The sequence below is a fragment of the Coregonus clupeaformis genome, unplaced genomic scaffold (assembly GCF_020615455.1).
Source record: "Coregonus clupeaformis isolate EN_2021a unplaced genomic scaffold, ASM2061545v1 scaf0988, whole genome shotgun sequence".
NCBI classification, from domain to species: domain Eukaryota; kingdom Metazoa; phylum Chordata; class Actinopteri; order Salmoniformes; family Salmonidae; genus Coregonus; species Coregonus clupeaformis.
Window position 1 is genome coordinate 95,753 of NW_025534442.1, and position 8,179 is coordinate 103,931.

Sequence of the window (8,179 nt, forward strand, 5' to 3'; positions counted from 1 at the left end):
AAGCCCCCATCATCTAGTTTCTCTCTGATTATGACGTGTCAAATGTCCCCCAGCTGTTTCCAAAGCAGGGTGTTATAAAACTTGTAATTAGCTAATGGAACAGGGAACCATACAGGTCAGCTATCTATCACTGTGACACGCCCATGACATGCTTTTAGTCCACACTGATGACAAATACTGCCCCATATGTCAATACACGCCACCGCACAACATGCTTTCTGTTAACAGTGGAGTGTTTGTTTGCCCTTTATTAAAGACCAAAATTTGCACACAAAAAAGAGTCCTTTGATGACAAAATATATCAGTTTTACTCGAGGACCAAAATGTTGACCGCAGCTCAATACTGGTTGCAAAATAGTTGGGAAGAGATTTTTTATATGCCGATTCCGTGGCAAATGGTTTATGAACTGATATGCAAAACAATGCTTGATTCAAAACGTAGATGTTTTTCAATTTAAATTATTATACAAAATTCTTGCCACAAACAGAATGTTATGAATATGGGGCACACAACCATCTCAGCTTTGCAGATTTTGCTACGAAGAGACAGAATCATTAGATCACTTATTTTGGTATTGCCCCTATGCAGCTTGTTTCTGGTCACAGGTTCAGGAATGGCTGAAAAATCACAACATTTATCTCAAATTAAACCTACAAATAGCACTGTTGGGAGATTTGGAAAACCATAGTCAATCAATCAACAATATTATAATACTTTCAGTAAAAATATTTATCTTGAACTTACGATCTGTAGATACTATGTGATTAGACAGGTTCAGCATTGATGTGAAACATGACAGCACAGTTGAAAAATATTGACATGGAAATCAGAAGAGGGTGCTCTACGGAGATAGGTGGGATAGACTGACAGTAGCTGAGGGGTGGGTTTAAAAGCTCATGTTCAATAATAGTTATGACTGAAAACACGATTTATAATGTATAAGTACTATGTATCTAGATGTAATGTATATAAAAATATCAAATTACTTTATTCTTGCTATGTAACTACTATAAAAAACTAACTAAAAAAGCAAATGCCATGTATGTAAAATGTGTGTAGAATGTAAAAAAGTGCCTTGCAAAAGTATTTATCCCCCTTGGCGTTTTTCCTATTTTGTTGCATTACAACCTGTAAATGGATAAATAGTGAAGGTGCTTTAGTTCACATCGTATTACATGCTTTTGTTCACAGTGTATAAAGAATTTTAGAGGGAATCCACAGTATTACAACCTTTAGTGAGAGTCGAGTAAAAAGGCTAGTTTAAAATGACAAGGTGACCTTGCTGGGCCAACACTACAGAGTGACCTCCTTCTGAGGTAACCATGTGATGGGCTAATGGTGGTTGCTATAGAATCAAATCCATCACCCATATATGAGGCTACTGTAGAGTGCCAGTTAGGGCATAGGAAGGATAATTAGGTTTTTCTGTACTGTTGGGGAGCTTTCTACTGCAGTTTGTTTTTAAATGGATCACTGGTATATGAAAAAATACCAATATTCAGTTTTGTCCAGAGTTGGACACTGCTAGGAAAAAAGTATTCATATTGATAGAATTCACATTTTCTCAGTCCATTCATTCCTATTCCATAAAACAATTCCTCAAGGTCCACTACCCACATAGCAATATAACACTTTGGAAAGCAATCCCATTTCGGATCCATTCTCATATACTTTCATTATGTCAAAAAAACGCGAAACAGAAATTCCATTCTGTCCTTTGGGTTAAATGGAATGTTGCTGCTTGCTCAGCTTGTTTTGCTTTGTTGCTTCTCCCCTCTTGTAATTTCCTATTTGCTCCGCAGTGAGGAAAAATTGGATTAAAAACACAATCACCATGGCGCCAGGCTCTGTGCCTTCTAATCAAAACATAATGGGAGTTTAACATGCATTATCTCAGAGTGGAATTTAATGAGAGTTTAACAAGCCTTATCTCAGAGTGAATTTTAATAGCAGCTTCCAGAGGCATTCCATAATAATGATCCCATCTGCATCTCATCCCAAGACAAAGTCAGAGGAGACCAACAACAATAACTCCAGGGGTGACAAGGGAAACATCTGCAGCTCACGTGGACAAGGCTTATGTGTCTCAAACTCAAACTCTGTCTGGTGCTGTTGTGTTGTGTCTGTCTGTGTGTCTGTCTTGAGGCGTCAGGGTTGCAGTTTCCATCTGGTGTTGCTTGTTGCTTTACCTTTGTTTGGTTTTTAGCCTCTGTCTATTGTTGTTTTGTCTGGTTCCAAATAGTTTGGGAGTTTTTTGTCTTTGTTAGTTGGTCTGACATATACACGTAATTAAGATGAATTAAACTTTCATTAATGGGTCATCTCTCAATCTTAAAAACAGAATTAAACCTCAGCTCAACAAGACTGTAGGAAGGTGTGGTGTTTATTTGAGAGAGATATGTGTATAGAGAGTGATTAGAAAGAGAGATCAAAACAGAAAGTATACTTCGGTCTGAGCAAAAATCTATTATCTGTGGAGAGGTCCATTCCACCTGCAGATCATATCTGCTTTTACTCACTTTGAAATGTTTCTTACAAACGTATGATTTTGTCCCTGCTGTCCACCTTGAAAATCATTTCTTAAAGACACTCTGTGTGCTAGAGGTTTTATTGTGTGACAAATCAAATAAAATTGAATGAAATCTACTGCAGATCATGTTCTCTCCAGAAGGACAAGAGCAGTCACAAGGACAAACCACAAACCCTCAGAAAACCATTCTTCTTTGTTCTCCAGCCTCAAAGGTATCTGTTTCTTTTCATCCTCTGTGCTCAATGTTTATTTGTTTATTCTGTCACACAGACAGAAGCAGGCAGTTCCTTATCACTCCTCTCTCAGATCTCCCACTTTAAAGGACACATGGCCGGTCGCTAGGGAGTTCACACGGCAACAGCAGCCCTGGAGACCAGGAGCGACAAGGTAATCAGGACCCTTACAGGTCCCACTGGAGTTAGAAGCCCTGTCTTGAGAGAAACAATCATTGTTGTGGTGAAGAAGATGGGCTGTCCCTGTCTTCCGCCGGTACACCGGTGTATATTCATGTGGTGTTGAGAACCACTCAAATGGAAACTTATGTTAATGTCCTCTGTTCAAGGTTGTGGTCTGACACACAGAACAACAGTAGGAGGGTCCCTCACATGTCTGAATGTGACAGCTGTTTCCTTGACATGCTGTTGATGACACATACTGTATATGTCATTTGCAATCCCCACATGTGGTGAATATGTTACGCAACACCTCGGCTGAGGAGCCCAGGGGGTGTGTTCGTGGTGTGCCCCGCTTCCCTGTTCAGACCAAGGAAAGGACCACAATGGAAAAAGGGATAAATAATTGATCATGCCCTTGTTTTTGTGCATATGTCTGTTTGTCACTGTGTATACTGTTTTTTCCCTCTCCACATTTTATTTTCACTTGTTGCACCAAATATAATGTGATTTGTTATAATCAAATCACTCAATGTGATAGCTCCCAGGAGCCCTTGCTTTCAGTGTCTGCCAGGAGAGTATGGTGGCTGATTTGGGTTTAATTTATTACGTCCTCTGTGGTGAAGTGACACAGGTGAGAGTCAGTCTTACACCACAAACCCTCAGCCTGTGATTGAACTGTTATTCAAAATGGAAGCAAATTCCTCAACATGTGTAAATTGAAAGGACATTAAAAAAACAATTGCACTGTACATGTCATTTCAGAACAGTGGACACATGTTCCTATGCTGATCTGTTCAGTCAAATGAGCAGTTATATTCATAAAGTCATAAAACCTTTGGCGTACATCAGTAATTAGGAGTGACAGTGATGTCATCACCTCAACTTGTCGGCCTGTCCAAGACCTGAGTGGTGACATTATGATGAGTGATGAATTGCACATGACAAGCACTCAGTCACAGGGGAATGCAGAAGTATTCAACAGTGAACAGAGAAATTGTCCAAAATAGAAGTATATTCCAGGCAATGTGAATACTGCAAGGAGAGAAAAAGACATGTTCTGCATCAAGGTGTAAAGAGAGACCCACTGAGAGAGAGAGAGAGAGAGAGAGAGAGAGAGAGAGAGAGAGAGAGAGAGAGAGAGAGAGAGAGAGAGAGAGAGAGAGAGAGAGAGAGACGCTGCCCAGTGCCCACTGTGTAGCCGTGAAGCGGAGCTGAGATAAATCTATATCTATCAATACTATCATATAATATTTTTAAGATAGGTTTATTGCCATCTCATTGTCCTGACAATTATATAACTTTATTGGTGCAGTACTGGGGAGAGGGAGCGGAGGGAGATTGTTAGCATGAAGATCACCATGGTGGAGAGAGGGGGCACTCCCTCATGCATTTTTCATTTGTATCTCAACAGTATGACCTTTTCCACACATTCTTACGACTCACACTCCCTCTCTCTGTCACACACACACAACACACACGCACATACGCACACACACCAATGAATCATAATTTGTGTACCTCAGTGATTAGACTTTAATGAGGTCTAAACAACCTTGGACTGACAAAACTTTTGAGCGGCAGTCAGACTTCACAGAATACAACTAGGCCACAGACGTTTCATGACTGAGATTTCACATCACACTGTATGTCTTACAGGCTTTACTTATCCCCTTTGATTTCTGTTTTTTAAGATGTTCAAGCTTTGCCTGGAATATCTGAGGCTTTGAGCATTACGTTGGAATGTTGCAAAATTAAGAATCTCTCAGATTAACTTTTGCCTCAGATGCTCTGAAGGTCTTAGAGCCGTGAGCAGTGAGATGGAGCAGACCACAGAGAACTTGCATAAGGTGGAAATGAAAGAGTTACACAATAATGGGCGAACCCTTACCCAGCAAACTCTGTCGCAATGTTATCACCACAGGTAAACTGTATAACCACATTGGAGAAGAGTACAACCACAACTCAGAATGAAAACTTGTAAGAGAAGTAGCAAACATGCTGTACTTTTCCTTGTAATTTGGGCAGTGTTGGCTACTAGTGAATTAGGAACTGTTTTAAGCCTGGTTCTAAGAACAGAGGCTGTTGTCTTTGTCGGGTTCCTCTCTAGGTTTCTTCCATCTAAGGAGTTTTTCCTTGCCATTGTGCTCTCGCTACTGCTTTGCTTGCACTTTGGGTTTAGGCCGGATTACTGTATGTGACAACTGGTGATGTAAAGAGGGCTCAAATAAATGTGATTGATTGATTGTGACTTCTTGCTGTGTAAAATAGCCTAAATATCTTAAACTTTCCACATCCTATAGTCATAACACAGTAAATGTTGAAGATTCAGTACAGAGAGGAGGGTAGATTTACTGTAAACCAAAATACAGGATGCAGATGCCCAACATACAGCACATTCTAACCAATCCACAATCAGCACCTGGGCATATCCTCATACATATTCATGTGCCCTTGGTCTAAAACCCCAGTAAAAAACTCCTTATTAAAACTCTCATCAAGTTAAAACAGGCAAACTTTAATAGGTGTTCAGTTACAGCCCCAATGGGCCAACAGTGTTCAGAGTCTCAGAGAAGATAGCGAGAAGGAGGACCTTATAAATCCCGCTGTGTAGATGTATGACTTAACAACACAGTGTGAATGAATTAGCCACGCATAAAACATCCCCTATGTAAACGCTTTGATTAAAGTGGTGCTGCTGCAGTGTCTGCCTGCTCATCTGTGGTGGTCTTTCCCCATCTCATCTAATGAAGGAGCTCTTTTGAGGGAGACTTATTTCAGCTGTATGGAAACTAGGCTATTTGAGTTGTGTGCAACAAGACAGTCTCAACACCTGAGAGTCCCAAATTAAGCCCCTCCTAGAATTGGCAGTAGTTCACTGTACTTAGTTCACTGTCTTGGGACTTTTCTCATTTGGGCAAAAGTCCGTCCTCCACCCTCTCGCCTTCGTCTCCTTCTCAAAACGCATTAGATGAGAAAGCCAGAGGTTCCTCCCCTCTGACCTTCTCCTCCAATGGGTTTTGAGAAGGAGACGAGGATAGAGAATGGACGCCAGGAGTATGCAATTGAGATTTTGCCTTGGTCACGTTTTGGACTGGTATTTGCACTGTCCTAGCTCTTGTTTAGCCCAGTTAGGACTGGTCCTAGTGCTCTGTCCTAGACCTGGTTGAGCCCTGTTGGGCCTGTCACTAGACCATCACACTTTGTTCTGACAGGCCTTTGACTTCATGAGCAGCTGAGAAACAGGCCTGTAGAGGGCCACAGGGCTGCATGGGTGCGGAGTGCTGCTGCCTTCCCACCAGTAATGAGCCACTTTACTAAATTAGCCTTAAGCGCATGTTTTCATTGAGAAGAGCACACAGTCACACCATCGTGCATGATTGGTGTACAGTGCCATGATCTCTGTCCTTCTGCTCGGTCATGCGCCCAGGTGTCAGAAACCTTCTCATCACGGTGTGTGTGTCTACGAGTCATGTGCACTAATTAGCGCAAAATGTATGAAACCATTTGGAAATATAGCTCCCTGTTGTATTATTCAGCTGGCATAATGTGGTCCTGGAACAGAAAAGAGCCAGGATAATCAAATCATGATGCATCCCAAGGAACAGTAACAGTTTGCTGGTTTGTATCCACACAGTAAAGCATATTCCTCATATTGATTTAAGCCTTCAGAACATCAGAGGTAAAAATCAGTGAGTCATCAAAAACAGCCCATTAAACACATACCTCCACAAACCTTTATTGTGCTTTTCATCAGAATCAACATTTTTGCATTCAGCAGTGTTATGCATTTTCAAATACATTGAGGTGTTAGAATCATGTTATATGTTTAGTGCAGGAATTATAAAGTACTTACATATAAATAAAACAAATGAATGACGGCCAATTTGTGCCTAACACTAAGCCACTAGAGCACTACAGTCTCATATAAAACCTGTTAAACCAAATGTTTAGCTATTGATTAAATTGATTTGGTACTGGCACCAAAGCCATGTGGATAAGAGCAGTTAAAAAGCATCACAAAAAAAGACCCACACAAAACTGTTGTAACTGAAATCAAAAATCTGATGTCAAATCAATTGGTAAATGCATATGTTTATTACATACCTCAGAATTCTCACATTACGATTTTCTGAGCATAATTGTATTATTGGTAAGATTTACAAAATGAACAATGCTCTGCTCACAGCATCAGGCACAGAATGTATTCCAGACTGATTTAATTGATTCTACATGTCAAGCACAATGACCTCTGTATAGATTACTGAGTGAAACATATGCCAGGGGATCTTATGTAATTGACTTGGTAGTTAATCACATGCAGTAAACAGGAACCACAACACCAGTAAACAGGCCAAAAGAAAACATGCATAGTTAGAACATACAGCCAACTCCTGATAAATGCAATAGCGTGGCTGATTGGGACGGTCTTGAATGCATGCACCAAATCAGAGCATGCAGATTTTCAAGCACGTGAAATGGATATACAGGTATTTGAAATGGGATAGGTGAACTGCAATGCACTTTTCCGATATGCACCGTCGAATGTACAGTACTGTATGTCAAAGTGTACATGTTGAAAGCAGCAGTGGGCTTTATGGCTGGGTTATCTTGACTCCAGAACAGTGTGAATATAGCAATATGTAGCCTGATGTCAAGATCATCTCTGCTGTGTCCAAACACTCCTTCACTGTCAGATTACCCCATCCTCCTCTCCTGCTCTCCTCCTTTCTCCCTGATTACTGTGATGGGTCTTATTCCTCCCCACGACTCAAGAGAGATTACAGACCAGAGAGATTACAGACCAGACAAACAAGCTCAAAGACACAGCAGTATCCTCATAGATATGGCCAACAGAGTCAACACAGGGTGCGGCATAGAGTGAAGAGTCAGGGATCAGCCACAGTGATGAGTCAGGGATCAGCCACAGTGGAGAGTCAGGGGAGAGAACAGCACAAAGATCAGTTATAGGATCGACCAATCCCAGAATTGACCCCCAATCACTTGTGGAGATTTGGGAGGATTTAAGAGGTTTAAGCAATACCAGCCTACCATAGCTATTACTATATTGCTTATACATAATACATCCAGACAAGTGCCAAGGGGTAGGGTTAGTGGTCTATTTGAATTGGACAGCCTAGAGTACACTCACATTCAGTAATACAAGGATCATTTTAGGGCCCAGCCACAGTTAGTTAAGGAAGCACCAGAAGAGAGAACAGTCATTGAATCAGCATATAAACCAAACAGAGGGAA